Here is an 18589-nt window from a genome sequence, read left to right as displayed (position 1 = left end):
TGTGTGCATGTGTGCACAGGTGAGTGCAAGGATGTGTGTGCATGTGTACACAGGTGAGTGCAAGGATGTGTGTGCATGTGTGCACAGGTGAGTACAAGGATGTGTGTGCATGTGCATTTGTGCACAGGTGAGTGCACTTGTGACAGAAAAGGGTGCCAGATGTGAGGACACATCTGTAACTGTCCACTTGGTCCTTTGAGACAGGTCTTTCCCTAAACCCGGGCTTGTGGTTTCTTGGCTGGAAGCCAAGAAGTCCCAGTGACTCTCTTGTCTCTTCTTGGAGCCAGCATTACAGGCATGGGCAGGATCTGAACTCAGGTCCTCACAATTGTGCATCAAGCCAACAATTGCTAGATCTATCTGCTCAGACTCTCAGCCATAACAAAGCATGTAGACTCTGTGTGTGTGCGTGTGTGTGTGTGTGTGTGTGTGTGTGTGTTTGATTGTTTGTTTTTGAGACAAGGTTCCCATATGCACCAGGTCAGATTTGAATTCTATTTTCCCCTAACTATATGTGTATATGTGTGCTTGTGTGTGTGGATGAGTGTGTGTGCTTGTCTGTGTATGTGTATGTGAGTGTGTGTGTGTATGTGTGTGTGAGTGTATATGTGTGTATGTGTGTATGAGTATGTGTGTGTATGTGTGTGTGAGTGTGTGTGTGTGTATGTGTGTGTGAGTGTATTGCTTGTGTGTGTGAGTGTATATGTGTGTATGTGTGTGAGTGTGTGTGTATGTGTGTGTGAGTGTATTGCTTGTGTGTGAGTGTATATGTGTGTATGTGTGTGTGAGTGTGTGTGTGTATGTGTGTGTGAGTGTATGTGCTTGTGTGTGTTTGAGGTGGGTACATCAGTGAAGCTCAGAGGAAAACTTTCAGGAGTCAGTTCTCCCCTTCCACCTGTGTGTCCAGAGGCTGGAACCCAAGTCAGTAGGCTTGGTGGCAATCACCACTGAGCCATCTCGCCAGCCCTACATCTCTCTATGTAGCCAAGGACAAACATAAACTCCTGATTCTTCTGTTTCCATTTCTGGAGTGCTGGAATAATGAGTGTGTGCTGTAGTTTATATGCATACAAATTTTAAGTCTTGAAAAGTATGATGAGCTGACAATCACGCTGCATGAAGAAGCCTGTCCACGTAGTTTCCACGTCTATTCATAGAACTGTAGAAATGACAAAATTACAGACATGGACATTAGCTGCTGGAGGCAACAGGCAGGAGGGTGTGGATATGACCATCAAAGTGGAACAGAAGGGGCTTGTGGTGATGAAGCCGTCCGGGGCCTTCATGGCACGGAGGTCAGTGTGAGGAAGGGCAGTTTTTCAGGGCTTCAGCCTTGGGAGGAGCTGGGTACAGGATACAAGGGGCTTCTCTGTTATTGCTCACAACTGCATGTGAATTACCATTATCCCAAAGTAAAAAGTTCAATTAAAAATCTCTCAAGTGCATAACAGGCAGTGATGTGTAATTTGGTCCTGCAGAACAAATCTGAATCATGCCTCCTGTGCCTTCGATGGGAGTCTGTCTAGCAATAAATCAGCATCTGTTTGTTTGGTTTTTTTTTTTTAATTACAAAGTGCAGGGCCACCCTCAGAGAGAAAGGCATTCAGGAGCAGAGTGCTGTGCTGTGCTTTTCAGAGCTTTCAAGCTTGGAAACCAATCTGAGGAACAAGTCTTGGTTGTAGTCCTCTGTGCTTAGCCCAGCTCGCCCTTCTCACCGCATGCTCACGGACACCACAGCTTCCTCTGGGCTCTTCACAAGGTCCTGCAGCCCCAACCCACCGTCTGGCTAGGCTCAGTTCCTTTCCCATCCCCCTCCTGAGACCTGCCTTCACCTCTGTGTTGCCTGACAAACTCCCCCACAGAGGCTCCTTGTCCTCTACAAGGGGCTACTGAGCAGGGCCACCTGCTGTCATGGCCCCTCCTCGTGACAACTGCATCCTACAGGAGGAAGTCATTCATCCTTTGCCCTCTGTCCTATCCACACGCTGTCTGATTGTTGTTGCCAAAGAAATTACATGCAATATGCTTCTGAGTGTTGCCACACCTGGGGTGGAGGTTGGCCCTCAGCCAACCTCAGGAACCTGTTGGGGAAGCTCGGTGTCCTGCATATAAGGTTGAACACACAGAGGGGAGCCATCACCTGTCTCCTGCAGAGTCAGCATTGGCAGCGACAATGAGCTGGGTGGATGGGGTGGGTGTGCATGGAAGAAGCCCCACAGCAGGGCAGGGGCAGTTTGCAATTGGAGCCTACGATTTGCTCTTCCATTTGTGGTCACAAGCATTGAGTGTACAAACAGCAGTTTAACTGAAGCCAGAGGCTAGAGTTGCTTCATGGCTGACTCTTCAGTTCTGCACTTGATGAGTGTTCTTGCCCTTCCTGCTTGCTTCTCTTCCTCTCTCTCTTCCTTCCTTCTTTTTGAGTTCACTGGCACCTCAAATATATCTTTGACCAGTCCCTAAGATCTCTACAATGCCTCTTGGGTGACAGACGTGGTCCCCCCTGCCTCCCAGGGGATCTGCTGTACCATAATCTTCTCCCTAAATTACAGAGTCCATCACAGCCCTTCAAAATTGCCTGGGGCCTTTCTCCGCAACTGTGCACACATGGCCCAGAATGGTGGTAAAAGCCTGTGATCCCAGAACTTGGGGTGATAAGAGGATGTTAAAGGATAGAAGCTAGTCTGGGTTACATAGTGAGATCCTATCTCACAGCCAACAAAGGCGCTGGAGAGACGGCTCAGCAGTTAATAGCAAGCACTGCTCTTGCAAAGGACCCGAATTCCATTCCTTAGCCCCAGCTACCTACAACTCTAGTTTCAGGGGCTCGGACATCTTCTGGCCTCCAAGAGCACCCATCCAAACATGGTGCGCATACAGACAAGTAGGCAGACTCATATACACACAGATGAAAATAACATTACAGGATCCATTAACCCCTCAGCAAGACAGACCCAACATCGTGTACAGCATGGTGTAGGGAAAGTGCTCTGGGATCCTGAGGGATCTGTTTTCAGGTGTGGAGGTGAAGTCCAGGATCTCACACAGGCTAGGCACACGCCCTACCACTGAGTGGTAACCCAACCCTCCTTCAGTGACTTTTTCTGACCACATCTGTATACAGAGGGCTAGGTATCTGAAAGTGTTAGGTGTGTCTTGTCTGCTCCCTTCCTGAAAGCCATGGACCCACTGAAAAGACATCTTTGCATGGTGCTGTTCTGGATCCTTGACAGGCAGGAGCACACGTCAGCAGCCTTGACCCCATCAGGGCTCCTAAAATAGCACTGGCTACTCAAGTGTGAAATTCAGGATGCTTGCTTCGGACACAACATTGTTTTGGTTTGTTTTGTTGATTTACTTATGTGTATGTGCGGGTGGGTGGGACAGAGGCCAGAGGAAGGAGTTGATCTCCTGAAGCTGGAGTTCCAACTGGTTGTGAGCCATCTGGTATGGGTGCTGGGAACCGAACTGGGTCCTCTGGAAGAGCAGCAAGAACTCTGAACTGTTAAGCCATAGCTCCAGCCCCTTATCAAACTCATAGTGCAGGCAATGCTGCCTACTCCCCTCTAGGGAGCTCCAAGACACACCCCATTGGATGCTGAAATTTCTGTCTCCCCACATACACTGTGTTTTTTCTATATAGACATTCTTGCAAAATTTTAATTTATAAGTTAGGCACAACCAGAGAGTAACAATAATGATCCAAAATTGGAAGTTATAAAAATATTTATTAAAATATATGAATGATTTATCTCTAAAATTTTCTATTTAGTATTTTCAGACCACAGTATCAAGAAGCCTTAGAAAACCAGAGGACTGGGGCTGGAGAGATAGCTCAGTGGTTAGGAACATGGGCTGTCCTTCTAGAGGATCTGAGTTCAAGTCCCTGCACCCACATGGCAGCTTACAGCTGTCTATAACTCCAGTTCTAGGGAATCTGACACCCTCACTCAGATACACGAGGACTGTCCTACTCCCCTGTGCAAATGTCACCACCTGTGCCAGAATTTGTACTTCCCCAGCCGAGGACCACAGTTGCATGCTGTCCCCATGTGTCTGGACACTGCCTGGAGCTCTTCCTGTCTCCTCTGATTCTGGCACCTGGACACAGAGGCCATCTGTTCTTCACATCTGCCTCACCTGACACACCTGGCCATTTATCCCATGTGACACAACATGGCTGCATGTTAGTACGGACACTAAGTCCCTCTCAGGGTTCACAGCATTACTGGGTTCACACAGTACCTGCCAGGTGTCTCCACCTGGGACTGAGTCAGCATCATGGCCACACCTGTCACCCAGAGACTTCCTGGCACTTGGTTCTTGTTGGATGGGTTATGACTATGGAGTTGCAGGCAAAGGGTTCCCAGCTCCCTCCTCCCATAGTCCAATGCTGGCAGTCTCCTTGTCCTGCCTCTTTACTAAAGCGTGGGCTTCTAGGTTTAGCTTGGAGCCACGGTCTGTCAGTATCATGGCTTCTCATGCAGCAGGCAGCTCTTGTGTCCTTTGCATGAGCCCTTGCTAGGACTGATCATTTCTTTACTTCCCAGTGCTATTGGAATGCTCTAGGCTCAGCCTGTGTTTTTCAGTCCTGTGATTCTGAACTAGAGAAAAATACTTTTATATTCTCTCTATATATTATTTTATAATGCTACATACAAATAAAATGCATTTATTAATACATAATTGTATATTATATATCTAATAGTATTAGCATATTAATATAATATATAAATTATATATAACCATATAATCATTAATTATATTTGCAATCCTATGGTACTGCTACATCATTAATGCCATCACTGGTGTAGCTTCTGCTCCCTCCTTACTAAGCCTGTCCATACTCACGCCTGCTTCCTCCACAGAGTCTGGATTTTTTTTTTTTTTTTTTTTTTTGCCAGAGTATCCCAGGCTGGCTCAAACTCACTATCCTTCTATCTCAGCTTCCTAAGTGAAGGGACTGGAGACATGTCACCTCACTGCACACATCTGTCATCTGTTCCTTGAGTCATTTACCTCTACACACTTTCCTCCCAGTGATCTGAGCTAACAACTTTGCTGTATAGCAAGTCTCCAGATAAGCTTGGACTCATTTCCAAATTATCTATGCTTCCGTTCGAATGTGCCCTCAGACAACCATCAGTGGCTCTGTAAGAACACAGAAGATCTGGAGAGATGGCTTTGCAGCTAAGAGCACCGACTGCTCTTGCAAGGACTTGGGTTGCATTTTGCCTATATATATGTGCACCAGATTCACACAGTGTTCACAGGCCAGGAGAGAGCATTAGTTTGTCTGAGCTGTGAGCTGCCTTGTGGGTGCTGGGAATGCAACCCACCCTGGCATGGGCACAACACAGTACCTCATGCCTGCAGCTCCCTGTGGCAGGCAGCTCAGAGAAGAGCCTCCTCTACCTCCTCCCCACACAATATACTTGCTCACTGGACCAAGGAGAGGGGCTGTGTGAATCTTGAAACTAATTTGAGCTTTCTAGGTCTGCTGAGGTTCCTGCATCTTGTATTCCTTACTTTCTTATGTCTCATGAGTCTCCAACCTTTTCCTCTGGGAGAGAATACTTCAGTTCAGAGCAAATAGCCACATGGCTTCCCAGACACTAGAGACATGAGGTAAATAAACCTCTCTTCAGTCGTTTTGTTATAGCAGCAAAAGATAGACTAAAACACCCATGTCACTCCATAGAAGCAGAATGTGAACTAAATGGATTTTTTTTAATATTTGAGAGACTATAAACCATCATCCTGTAAAATCGTTTTGTATCTTGAGCCTCCAAGGATAGAGATCTGAGACAGAGAAGTCTTTCCTCCTTGGGGCTGGCCTTGAATTTATCTGTGTGTGTGTGTGTGTGTGTGTGTGTGTGTTCCAGGCCGTGGATGTGAACCTGAAGCCAGGCCACAGCATGAAGCAGAGTGAAGTATGAAGTGCCCTTTTCATGACAAAGGAAGGGGAAGTAGGCTGTGGCTCCATTAGTAAGTAAAGTGTTTGCTGAGCATGCATGAAAACCGGGTTCATCCCCAGCACCTCAGAACCGCTTATGGTAGCACACACCTGAAACCCTAACACTTGGAAGGCAGAAGGAGGAAGATGAGAAATCCAAGGTCTCCTCAGCTACACAGTGAGTCCAACCTTGTCTCAGAGTTTGTGGGGTGAAGTGGAGAGGAGGAAAGGCCAGCCCCCACCATTCCTTTGAAGGATATCACTCTTGACTTAAGATCCTCTCACAAGGCCCGACATCTTAAAGATTTTCCTGTCTCTCAACAGCGCCTCACAGGGAGGGGCCAAACCTTTAACACATCAGCCTTTGGGGTGTTCAAGATCCAAATCGTAGTGCACATTAAAGAAAATGCAAATAGCTCTCATACTTAATAATCAAATTTAATGTATCAACAATATGATCACTAAGCGTACAATCACTGTGTGCAGAGAGATGATCAGCAAAGCAGGACACACACTCATCCCAAGATGAACATGTGTCATACACATGGGACGGTGACTTCCCAGGCACTTGGTAGCCTTATGTGATTTGCAGCCACCATCTTGGATCTAGGCTGAGTCTTCCATCATTTTGGCCCGGTGTTTAGGCACCCTCACCTTGATGCCTGTAAAGAGTGGCTATGTATCTACAGGGAGCTTCCTGTGGAAGCCAGCACCTCCCTTCCCAGAGAAGTTCTGTTCTGCAGAAGAAAGCTGCCATGGTGAGGCACTAGCAGAAGCTGGCACTCTAGCAAGAAAGCACAGGAAGTTTCCATGGCTTTGGCAATTTGATCTAGGAAAAATCAGTCTCTCCCATTTGGCTGACAGAAATCTGTTTATTCTTCAGACAGTAAAATGCCTTTTTCTTTTCAGTAGAGAACTTTCCTCTGCTTCTCAAACTTCCAACTTAGAAACGTTCCAAGGGGACACACATTGCATTTAATAAGGGCAACGGAAGCTGGTGGGACCTGAATGCCAATCAAAGGCCCTGTTGTCTTGGAGTCCTCCCATAGGTTAGCATTCCAGGCTAAAGCTGACTTTAACTGCATGGACCATGCCTCTCTGTCCTCATCTCCTTTCTCTTTTGTACAGAAGGGAGTCCTTAGCTTCCTGGCTTTGTGGAGTGTGTCCTGAGAAGCCCACGTGGCCCACCATCTGGAGCAGGAGTCCTGTGTATAGCTCACTGTCCCAGGTAGGGAGTATAGTAACACGCTCCTGGCTGCCTGCTGACCCAGTGCAGTAATGCTCACGGAACAGGAATTTTCAGGGCGAGGCTCCTGCATCTACTGGCTGCTTGAGTTGCAGGGCTGGCTTCTCCTGCTGAGCCCCTGCCCCAGGGCAAGGTGGCCTCTTCCCCTGAGCTGCTTCTCCTTTTCCTGGCTTGGCCTACTGTGGTGTTTTTTGGGTTTTGGTTTTTTAACTTTCCCAACTATGTAACAGAATCCCTGTTTTCTTTTTCTTTTTCTTTTTTTTGAAAGAAAGGCGATTTTATTAAAAAGAAAAACAGCAAAAGGGAGATGGGACCAGAGCACAGGTTGGTCCATCTAGAGAACAGGTTAGTCCATCCGGGCTTTCAGCGTCCTGGTGGTGATCTTGTCTTTCTCAATGATGTGGACAACAATGCCCATGCCTGAGATGGTGTCCCAGTCCACAGTGTTCAGCATAGCCTGGGAAATGGTTTCAAACAGGTGCTCTGGATCCACGTTGGGCTCCCAGAGAGACTCATGCATCCCATGCATTTGTTCAGAGCATGTACAACTCACTACAAAGTCATTCGTCACCATGGGACAGCCAATGAGGTCCAGAGAGCAAATGAAGGGCTTAAAGGTCTTCAGGTCCAGGCCAGCAATGACAGTTCTGTGTAGTAGGGACCAAACCGTTTCTCATACAAGAGGTTGGCCACCATGCTCATGAGGGTGTAAGGCTTGATCTGCCGACCTTCCTTCTGCTCATACAGGTTCAGTCGGAACTTGAGACGCTGGTCAACTGTCTGGACGTCAGTGGCCAGGCCTATGTAGAGCCTGTCACCCATGGGAAAGATCTTCTGGAAGTCCGTGGTCACCATCTGGGCCTGGATCCCAAAACTCCTGTCTGCAGCGATGGCCACACAGTTCTTTCCTTTCATGGCCATGACGGCCCCTCCATTATAGGACATAATAGACATGATTGCGGTGTATTGGGGGCACGACCACTACTGAGTTGCCTGCAAACCGGCTCTGGCTTTCTCCAGAATCCCTGTTCTCAAAGTTCCAGAAGCATAGCTGGTACATGCAGAATCCTCCCCATCCCACATGCCCACCTGCGTCCACAGGGTCACCCTGCTCAAGTGCCCTTGAGGGCTTTATACGGTGTAAGTATATGTGTTTTCGTGCAGAGGAACGAAATACATATGTTACCTTCTTAACACATATATCAGCATTCATCAGCTTGCAACCTTCTTATGGGCTTTTAATACTTTTAAAATTATATTCAGCCTCACATTTACCATCTTAGCCACTGTTTAGCACCCGGTCTACGGCTTTGAGTACATTCAGACTGTGGTGAAATTGTCACCACCATCCATCTTTGAGCCTCTTTCTGATTTTCCCCAAGTAGAAATCCAGCCCTATACTGTCCCCAGCCACGGGCACTTGCCCACCATTCCCCTTTCTGTTACCTAGGGTCTGATGACTCTCCACAGCTCTGTGGAATAGAGTGGTGGGTGGGGCTCGTCTTCTCTGTGAATGAGCCTGCAGGAAGGGTACCTGTAGAGTCTCAGACACAGAGACAATTGCGAATGCTAAGGAAGCCCTCTCCCTGAGCTGTCTAACCTCACACTTCTTGAGACAGTGTGTCTTGTAGCCCAGACTGGCCTTGAAATTTCTATGCCTCTGCTTCTGGAGTACTGTCACACTCAGAGCAAACCACCACACCCAGCTGTAACGGGCTGATTTCACTTTCTGTAATGATTCCAAGGCTTAATCCACATTACTGCAGACGTCATAAATCTATGGCACATGAGTTACATTTCAATTTTAAATACTCTGGAGTTAGTGCTGTGAATGTACTAAAAACTTCTGAGCCGGGCGCTGGTGGTGCACACCTTTAATCCCAGCACTTGGGAGGCAGAGACAGGCGGATATCTGAGTTCGAGGCCAGCCTGGTCTACAGAGTGAGTTCCAGGACAGCCAGGACTACACAGAGAAACCCTGTCTCGAAAAACCAAAAAACAAAAAACAAAAAACAAAAAACAAAAAACAACAACAAAAACAAAACAAAAAAAAAAACCTTCTGAATTCCCTGTGAATATTCTCAATCAATGTCACCTATGGAGAAAAAAAAAAAAACAAAAAACAAAAAACAAAAGGCTAGCTGGGGATGTCAGTGCATACCTGCAATCTCAGCCCTTGGGAGGTGGAGGCAGGAGGATTAGGAGTTTGATGTCACCCTCAGCTACATAGGCAGTTCCAGGCCAAGCTGGATTACATAAGATCCTATCTCAAAAAACCAAAAGCAAAGAGACAAAAACCCAAAAACCCACTGGTCTTGGTGATGCCTGCCTGTAACCCCAGCCGGAGCCAGGGCGCTCTGAGGAAGTTGAAGGCCTCCTTGGTTTGAGGGGATCTGGGCCATAGTACTTGCCTAACATGTACAAAACTTGGGGCTTCATCCCTAGCATGGAAAACAAAACCAACAGCCAACCAGTAAACACCGTGCTGTAGGAGGCGGGCGTATTGAAGGTGTATGCATTTGAAGGAACACGAGTGGCCTGATGAACAGAGAAGCTTAGGTGGTGGCAGAGACTGGGCCTCCTCACGTGGGCCTTGCACATAATGCTTGCTTAAAACACCACAGGCAGACAGCTCAGCCCCAACAAGACAGTCATCAAACAGGTAAGCTAAAATGAGGTTACCTGCCCAAAGTGACCTGGGTCCTCCTGAGAAGAGGATGTCTGGAGCAGGCCCAGAGGGAAGCGCCTGAGGAGACAGAGGACACTAGCTCCCAGCCAGGGAGGGAGCCTAAGGGCATTGCCTGTAGCTCTTCATCGGCAGCCCCAGGACATAGTGCAGATGGTGATTCCCAGGACAGACGGGAGAAAATGTTGGTGATATTTGAAGGCTGAAATCAACAGACCCCACCATTGTGTCAACACAAAGGGTGAAGCAAGTGACTAGCCAGCAGATCCCAGGACATTCTAGAAGCCGTTGGTGAGTAAGCTTCCCCTGAGGGACAGGAAGACCTGAGGCAGACCTGTCCTAGAGGGAGCTGGGCTTTCTGGATGTTCACAAGTGGCTATCAGATGGGCAGTTTACAGTTTACAGAGGTGTCCCGCTGTTCAAGGACCTGCAGATGCCTTTACAGGCTTTTCTGGGAGTATGAAGGCCTGTGTGATCCTACTGTACTGGGGATGGAACCCAGGGCCTGGAGCCACTAAGCAATTGTTCTCCACAGATCCATGCCCCAGGCCTGGCTGCAGACACCTCAGACGACAGAACTTCAAGATCAGTCTTGACATACCCCTATACTCAAGCAAATGAAAAACAAAGATCAGGAGATGAGCTTGCATCCGTTCCTGTGTGGGAGAGAGAGGCTGCATCACTGTACAGTGCCTGGTACACACACAAGAAGCAGAGTGAAACAGACATCCAAGGGCCCTGCTTTCCAGGAAGTGAGTCACTCCAGGGCAAGATGGCCACATAGGTGGGAACATGAGATGTGTAGAAGGGCCACAGTCGTGAGGAGGGAGAGCACCGCCAGGCTGAGCCAGCTGCAAGAAGATCCAGCATCTACAAGTCAAAGACAGGCTTAAACAAATACTATGGGGACAGAGCTTGCTCCTTCTAGACCAGGCTATGCAAAGACTTGTAACTAAGAGGAAGGGAGTGGTCTCAGTAAGAGACCACAAGGCTGAGACTTAGGGCTGTTTCTTTCAGGATGGTCTTCCCTCTTCTAGGCTGGACCTAGGCTACTGTGACATTAGTCGAAGTCAAAACAGCACTGATGCTGGGGCTCCAGCAGTTTGCCACTCATGCCCAGTGATGTCTTAGAGACTTTGTTAGATCTGTGATGTGGAGAGGAGGGCAAATCTGCACAGGAAAAGTGCTAACATCATTAAAATCTCTGAGAGCTTTCTGCAGTATTGATGCCTTGGAGACAACTTGTCAAACACAACACAGGAGTCCCATTTCCTGGCTGGGCGGGGAGACAGGACCAGACTCCATTGCCACCATGGGAAGTACTCTCTTATTCAGACTCTCTTATTCAGTGCCATTTCTGAAGCCTGAGAAGGCTCCATCCAGCTTGGAGTCATGTCTTGGAGCCCCAGCCAACCTAAACACCCTTGTTTGTGTGGGTGGGCCTTTCTCAGCAGAGCAGCTCTGCAGCAAAGCAGTGGGGATTCAGCAGCTCCTTGACAGCAAACACACACAGCCGAGCTTTCCTCCTCTGTCACACAGCTGTCCTGTGAGTATCTGTGCCATGGGCCCCAGACACCTAAATAGTGTCTCCCAGCCCTCCTCATCCACCAGGTGTCCTGCCTCCTTCCCCAGAACAAACACCACACACCTCTGATGGTTACCACCCTGACCCTGGCCTGGATGAACACCCACCACAGTCTATAACATACAGCCACCAGAGAGAGACTGACCAAGATCAGCGTTTGGGCTGCAAAATAGAGGTTAAAGGTTAGCCCTCCTTCTCCCATGAAAGGATGAGAATTTATGGCTTGTATTTTTCAAAGACAGCCATAACACCCAGTTCCAGAACATAGTTCTTCCTCTGGAAGAACTTCTGGGTCGTAGTAATAGACTCCCCGATAAATAACACACTGGAGAATCAATACTACAGCTGAGCTTCTGAGACCAGGCTGGACTGGGTCAGTCTAGAAGCCATCAGACTTTCAGGAGACCAGGCTAGCCCATCTCCAGATAGGAGGTGAGGAAGCCCTAAGACCCTGGAGAGATGGCCAGCAGTGGGGCTTCCACAGAATCCCCTGAGTCAATCCCAGTTGGATTTCTGACCCACAATGCTATTTTGACAAGTGGGGACCTGGAGAGATAGTTTATCATTTCAAAGCATGTGCTGCTCTTCCCCCAGAGGGCCAAAATCTTGTTCCCAGCACTCATGTCCGGTGATTCATAGCCACCCATAACTCCAGCTCAGAGGGTACTCGAACACACATACACATATACACACAGAAAGAGATGCGTACATATGCATAAACTAACAACTAAGAATGAGTATTTTTAAATACATATTGTATAACACAATATGATTTTTTGTTTGTGTATTCTTTGTTTTAGATGGAAGATTACTATGTGGCCCAAGTTAGCATGGAATTCAAAATTCTCCTGCCTCCTCCTTCAAGAGTTAGGATTAAAGGAACACACCACTATTCTCAGATTAATAAATAATATTTAAATAAATACATTTGAATAAATAAATTGACAATTAAAGTCACTACATCTGGGTTAGTGGGCAACCAAAGATAACTTTCACAACAGAACACATTGTCTGGAACACACAGCCACTAAAGCTGCTGCAGGACAGTAGAGAAGGCCAAACTTTCTCCATAGCACTGAAAGTACTCAATAAATGGAAGTAGGAAGCTGACCCTGGCTCTCTGCCGAGCGTCACACACAGTTGTTCATAGCTGGGCACAGCGGTACACATGTCAACCCAACACTGCAGTCAGAGACAGGAGGCCAGCCTGGGCTGCATGGCCAGGTAACGTAAATCATGGGAGCTGTGACAGAGTGCCTATCTAGAGTGTGTGGGACCACAGTTCCATGCTCAGCTCCATGCAGAGAGACATTACTAAAACAACACCAAAACTATAAAGCTTCCCAAAGAAACTGAGGATATATTCATGATCTTGGTACAAGCAGTCAAAGGACACAAAGAACATAAAAGATAAAAGTTAGGAATTGAAAATTTAGAGCTTATTTAAGCCAGGCAGTGGTGGCACACACCTTTAATCTCAGCACTCAGTGGACAGAGGCAGGCAGATCTCTGAGTTTAAAGGCCAGACTGGTCTACAGAGTGAGTTCCAGAACATACAAGTCTGCAACAGATAGACTTTGCCTAAAATCAAAAACAAAAAAACAACAAAACAAAACAAATTTAAAAAATAGTTTGTCAAAATTATAAATATCTTTCTCAAAAGACATCATTTTTAAATTGAAAGCCAACATATTAGAAATAAATCTGAGCCGGGCAGTGGTGGCGCATGCCTTTAATCCCAGCACTTGGGAGGCAGAGGCAGGCGGATCTCTGAGTTCGAGAGTTCGAGGCTAGCCTGGTCTACAGAGTGAGTTCCAGGACAGCCAGGGCTACACAGAGAAACCCTGTCTTGAAAAAACAAACAAAAAAAAAAAAAAAAAGAAAGAAATCTGACACTGAACTTCTTTTATTTTTGTTTTTTAGCTGCTTATTTTTATATATGTGCATGTGCTGCCTGCATGTACGTTTGTACAGCATGTGACACCTGGTGCATCCCATCCTCTGGAACTAGAGCTACAAATGGTTGAGTCACAAAGCGAGTGCTGGGAATGGAACTCAGGTCCTGCCAGAGCAGCCAGTGCTCTTAAACACGGAAGCACCTCTCTTTAATCTTTAAAGTACATTTACTTCTTTATTGTGTGAGTGTGCACATGTGTGCCCTGGCGCATGTGGACATCAACAACTTTCAAGAACAGATTTCCTGCTTCCACTGTGTGACTCCCAGGGGTCAAACTCAGGTCACCTAGCTTGGTATCTAGCAGCGTTACCCTGAATGGGCAGAAGATTTGAATAGACATTTCACAAAAGAAGATTCACAAATGAGAAATTTTCCTTTGCAAGGAATGAAGAGACTGAGATTTGAGGGCTTCGGCATCTTCGTAGTCAGGCAAACACAAACTAAAACTGTGAAAAGATACATCTACATGCCATTAGAGTGGCTAAAACAAAAAGGCTGATGGTAACAAGTGTTGGTGAAGACACAGGACAAGTGGGACTCTCATAACTGTGGGTGTGAATGCCACACAGTAAAACCACTTTGGAAGCAATTTTACAGTTTCTTATAAAGTTATGTATCTATACCACTGAGATGGTGGCCATTTTACTCCTAAGTGTATGTCAGAGAAAAAGAACTATAGGTCCAAACAGAGATTCATTTACACTCACATAGTCATGGCAATTGTATTTGTCATAGTTAAACCGGGAGACGATTTACCAGTTAGGCCCTAGCTGCTAGGGCAATTGGATATCCATATCATGATCTTTGTTGAAAGAGTTCAGGTGAGACACAGAAAGAAGCATAAGAGATAGGTAGAGTTCACTGCCGAGCAGACCAACATACACTTGAAAGGGCTAAGAGTTGATTTAGCCAAAACTGCCTATGCCTACTCTACATTTTAAACAGAATTTAAAGTCTCTAAAGGGTCTGGAACAAGCAGGTTTCCTGAGGGCTTTTTTTTTTTCTTTCTGTCAAGGTGACTGATAGCCTGTTGGATATGACCCTTAGAGGAGGGAACAATGGTGTATCTTTGTTCTTTATCAGAAAGCCTCCTCTAGACAGTAATATTTTATGAGGCTTAGGGATCCTGGAACTAGGTGTAGACAGCCATCCATTAATAACCTTCTAAGCAGTTCAGGACATAACGTCTCCTCCCAGAGCCAAAGATATGACTCAGATCCTTCCCTCTGAAAAGTAACTAGAGTCCTGCAGTCTTGGTTTCACAAGCTGTTGATTATAAGAGAGGGGTCCAGCCCCAGTGTCCTGCAATCTCACTAATATCTAGCTAACACATAGGCAAACAAAACCTCAACTTTAATCTTGTTTCTTCTACAAAAATTAAATCAAAGTAGAATTGTGGGTAGTATAGTGTGTGTGTGTGTGTGTGTGTGTGTGTGTGTGTGTGTGCGTGTGTGTGTGTAATTGTGGGTATATTTTGTACGTGTGTATGTGTATGTATAGTTCATACGTGTGTCTATGAGTGTTCACACAGATGCTTTTTGGGAGGGGCTCTTTTTGCTTGATTGGATTGTATTTTGTTTGTTTTGTTTTTGAGACAGAGTACTTCTATGCAGCCTTGACTGTTCTGGAACTCTTTATGTAGCACAGAGATCTGACTGGCTTCAAAGAATCATACACCCATGCAGGGAGACAGATGAGCCCAGAAGTTTGAGCACGGAAGGCAGGATGTCTGAGTACTATGGGATGGTAAGATAATATGAGACACTAAAATGATTTACCACCAAATGGGCTGCCCCCGGGAGTGCCCCAGTTCCTCCTGCCATCAGTCTGCAGCACGGCCTTGCGCAGATGACTGACAAACAACAGTGTAGACAGACAACAGGAACGTCAATAGGCTAAAACCCCGACAAAGGCTGTGCTCTTCCTGTGTGGCACCAGCAGCTATTATCCCTTTCTGGACTCCAAAGAGGCAGGTCAGCTGCTGTCTGGCATCACAACTGGAGAGCCTACATTCAGGGTATATGATGCAAGAAGCCTGGACCATTTCCTCACACCTCCATGAGCCTCAGCAGATGGAGCGTGATCTAGACACCATCAGACCTCACAGCTATGGCCCGAGGGGCGTGGGTGTGGTGAAGGGAGTTATTCAAGAGGTCCAGTGTCTGTGTCTTCTGAAGACTGTGGTACACAGTCTGCATCCCTCCTTTGCATTGACCCTCAGGGGAATATAACCACCTCCAGCACAGACTCCTGCTTTCCTTTGCTGCTAAGCATTCCTGGGAGCTTCTTAGGAGGTGTGGTTAAGAAACTGTATAGTTTTTTTTAAATGTATATGAATATTTTACCTACACATATGTCTGTGCATCACCTTCATGTCTAGAGCCCAAGAAAGGCAGAAGAAGAGAAGAGGTGCCAGAACTCCTGGAACCAGCAATGAGCTGCCATGGAAGCACTGGGAACTGAACCCAGATCCTGGAAGAGCAAGCAGCCAGTGCTCTTAACCACTGAGCACACTCTGAGCCTTTGCACTCTAATCTGAACGTGTCTCTCAAAATGCTTGTGTTGGCAGGCAAACATAGTTCTTTAATCCTTTAATCCCAGTATGTGACAGGCATAGTCAAGTAGATCTCAGTGAGTTCAAGGTCAAGCATGGTCTACATAGAGAATTCCAGGCCAGCCAGGGCTACACAGTGAAACCCTGTCTCAAAAAAAGTAAATGAAAGAAAAAGGGAAAGGAAGGAAGGAAGAGAGAGAGAAAGAAAGAGAGCAAGCATATTTGGGGATCTTCCTCTTAAGGTGACACTGTTGTGGGGTGGGTCAGTGATTCAGTCACTGTGTGTGACTTGCTGACTGTGTCTTGGTTTTCCTCCAGGATTCTTGCTCCTCTCTTCCTCCCCATGGCTGGCCATAGGACCTGCCATTTCCTCCCTCAGGAAGTTCTTACCAACTCCCCTCACCGGGGAAGGTCCTATCCCACACCTTGAGGAAGGAGTTACTACAGAATGCCCAGCAGACTGGGTGCCTGAGGGTGGGGCTGAGGGTGTGGCTGAGCAGCGCTCTTCCCCCCACACCTCCTCACAGCCTGCCTCTGAAATCTTTGTCACGTACTTTATAATAAATGGTAAATATGAGTGTTTCCTGGGTTTTGTGTTCCCTCACACAAATTCAGTTCTCCCTCAGATAAATTAACCAATCCAAAGGAGTGGGCTGTAGAATTCTCAGTTCTGGCCAGTAAGTCAGAAATCTGCTGGGCACTCGATCCTGCAGAATCTGAGACTCTTTCCCAAGTTGAAACGGAACATGAGGACACTCAGCCATGGGTCACTGCAGAGCTGACTCCTGCTTGTGGATGAAGAAAACACTTATTAGGGCCTCAGGTGTGCACTGTGGTGTGGGGCAGAGGGAAGGCAGACGCTTGTCTGTCAGTGAGCTTGCATTCCTATAACAAAGTACCTGGGGCAGGCCCAATGAAACAAAGTGGCTGGGCTGGCGAGATGGTGTCAGGGAAGTGCATCTGTCACACAAGCCTGATGGCCTAAGTTCAATTCCCAGGACCTGCCCAAGTGTGGAAGGACAGAAATGACTCCACAAAGCTATGCTTTGACCACCACACATGTCCCCTCCACACACATGTCCCCTCCACTAATAATAATAGATTTTAAAAATAAATTTTAAAAGAGGTTTGTTTAGTTTAGGGTGTCCAAGGCTTAAGGGCATGTTGCCCACAACTTTGTAGACTTGTTGAGAGCTCTGTTATGACATGTCACATGACAAAGATGTGCGCAAGTGCATGCATGTGTGAGTGTGTGTGTGTGTGTGTGTGTGTGTGCAGAATTGAATGACCACATCTTGAATAGAAAGGATAGAAAAAGACCTCAGTGTAATCAGACACTGGTTCCATAAATCCTCAGCTGAGAAATACCCACTCAATGGTACATGGCTATGTCAGACACACAGCACATACTCAACAGAAATAAATAGGTACTGAGCAGAGACCATATTAAAGTATGAGCAGGAGGTCTCCACTCAGGCCAGTCCCACTGCTGGTCCCACTGTTGGTGGCATCTGTGCAGTGTCCCCTTGTCTGCCTATGACTGACTTCCATGGGCCATGGTATCCCTGAGCAGTGTCAGCCAAAAGCAAGTCAGGGGCAATGGTTGTCTGAGCTGAGACCTCCAGGCTCATGGCCTTCCCAGGATGTGGCCAGTCATCTGAAACTTTAAGACTCAAACAATGAGTACGTGCCATGGAGGCCCTGGTTGGAGCTTTCTTGTGCTGTTCTACAAGCACTGCCACATCAGCCCTGAGCAGTGCCAGACCCTCAGCCAATGCCTGTGCCTGCTGGGGGGCAGGGGGAGTAGAACCACTGTGGCAGCTGGCCTGTGGGACCCATGATGTGGAGGCCACAGCCCTGCTTTTCAGGTCTGCTAGTGGCCTAACACTTGCAAGTCAAGTCTAGAAGGCAGGATGCAGTGAGGAGCTGGAGAGCCCCAGGAGCCCCCGGAGCCCCAGTGCCAAGAGGAGGGCAGCGGCAGAGTAGACTCTTAGATAAGCACATTGGCTGGCTCAGGGCCAGTGTCTCTGCTGCTCCGGCCTCTGTACCATCTCACCTTTCCAAAACACATATTGTGAAGTTTACTTGGAAAGACTTATGTTTACTTTGGTTTTGTGTATATTGTGTGCCTAGATGTATGGATGTATATCATATCATGTTCCTGAAGGTGCCCGCCCAGTGTGGATGCTGGGAACCTGGATTCTCCGAACAGCTGAGCCATCTTGTTTTGTTTTGTTTTGTTTTGTTTTGTTTTGTTTTGTTTTTGTTTTTCGAGACAGGGTTTCTCCAGTAGCCCTGGCTGTCCTGGAACTCACTCTATAGACCAGGTTGGCCTCAAATTCAGAAATCCGCTTGTCTCTGCCTCTCAAGTGCTGGGATTAAAGGCGTGTGCCACCACCGTCCAGCCAGCTGAGCCATCTTTACAGACAATAAGAGGCTTTTTAAAAATGCCTCGGTGCTTCTGGGAGAAGCTTGATGCTGGGACCATCTTCTAAGTCACTCATCTTTTTCTTCCATCTTTGGCTCTAGAAGTGCAATGAGGTCAGGCAACCTCAGAAGTGTGGGGTACCCTAGCAGGGAGGTGCCCAGCCCTGTACATGCACCTGGT

At 47.1% G+C, this 18589-nt stretch overlaps 1 pseudogene; it reads right to left on the bottom strand.

Annotated features, from left to right (window-relative positions):
• Nucleotides 1-7545: 7545 nt before the first annotated feature.
• LOC114615688 lies at nt 7546-8153 on the bottom strand (annotated as a pseudogene).
• Nucleotides 8154-18589: the final 10436 nt, after the last annotated feature.

Source organism: Grammomys surdaster, unplaced genomic scaffold, assembly GCF_004785775.1.
Source record: "Grammomys surdaster isolate TR1022 unplaced genomic scaffold, NIH_TR_1.0 132750, whole genome shotgun sequence".
NCBI lineage: Eukaryota > Metazoa > Chordata > Mammalia > Rodentia > Muridae > Grammomys > Grammomys surdaster.
The sequence above is the reverse complement of the archived record's forward strand: the minus strand, read 5'-3'. Positions and strand labels throughout refer to the sequence as shown.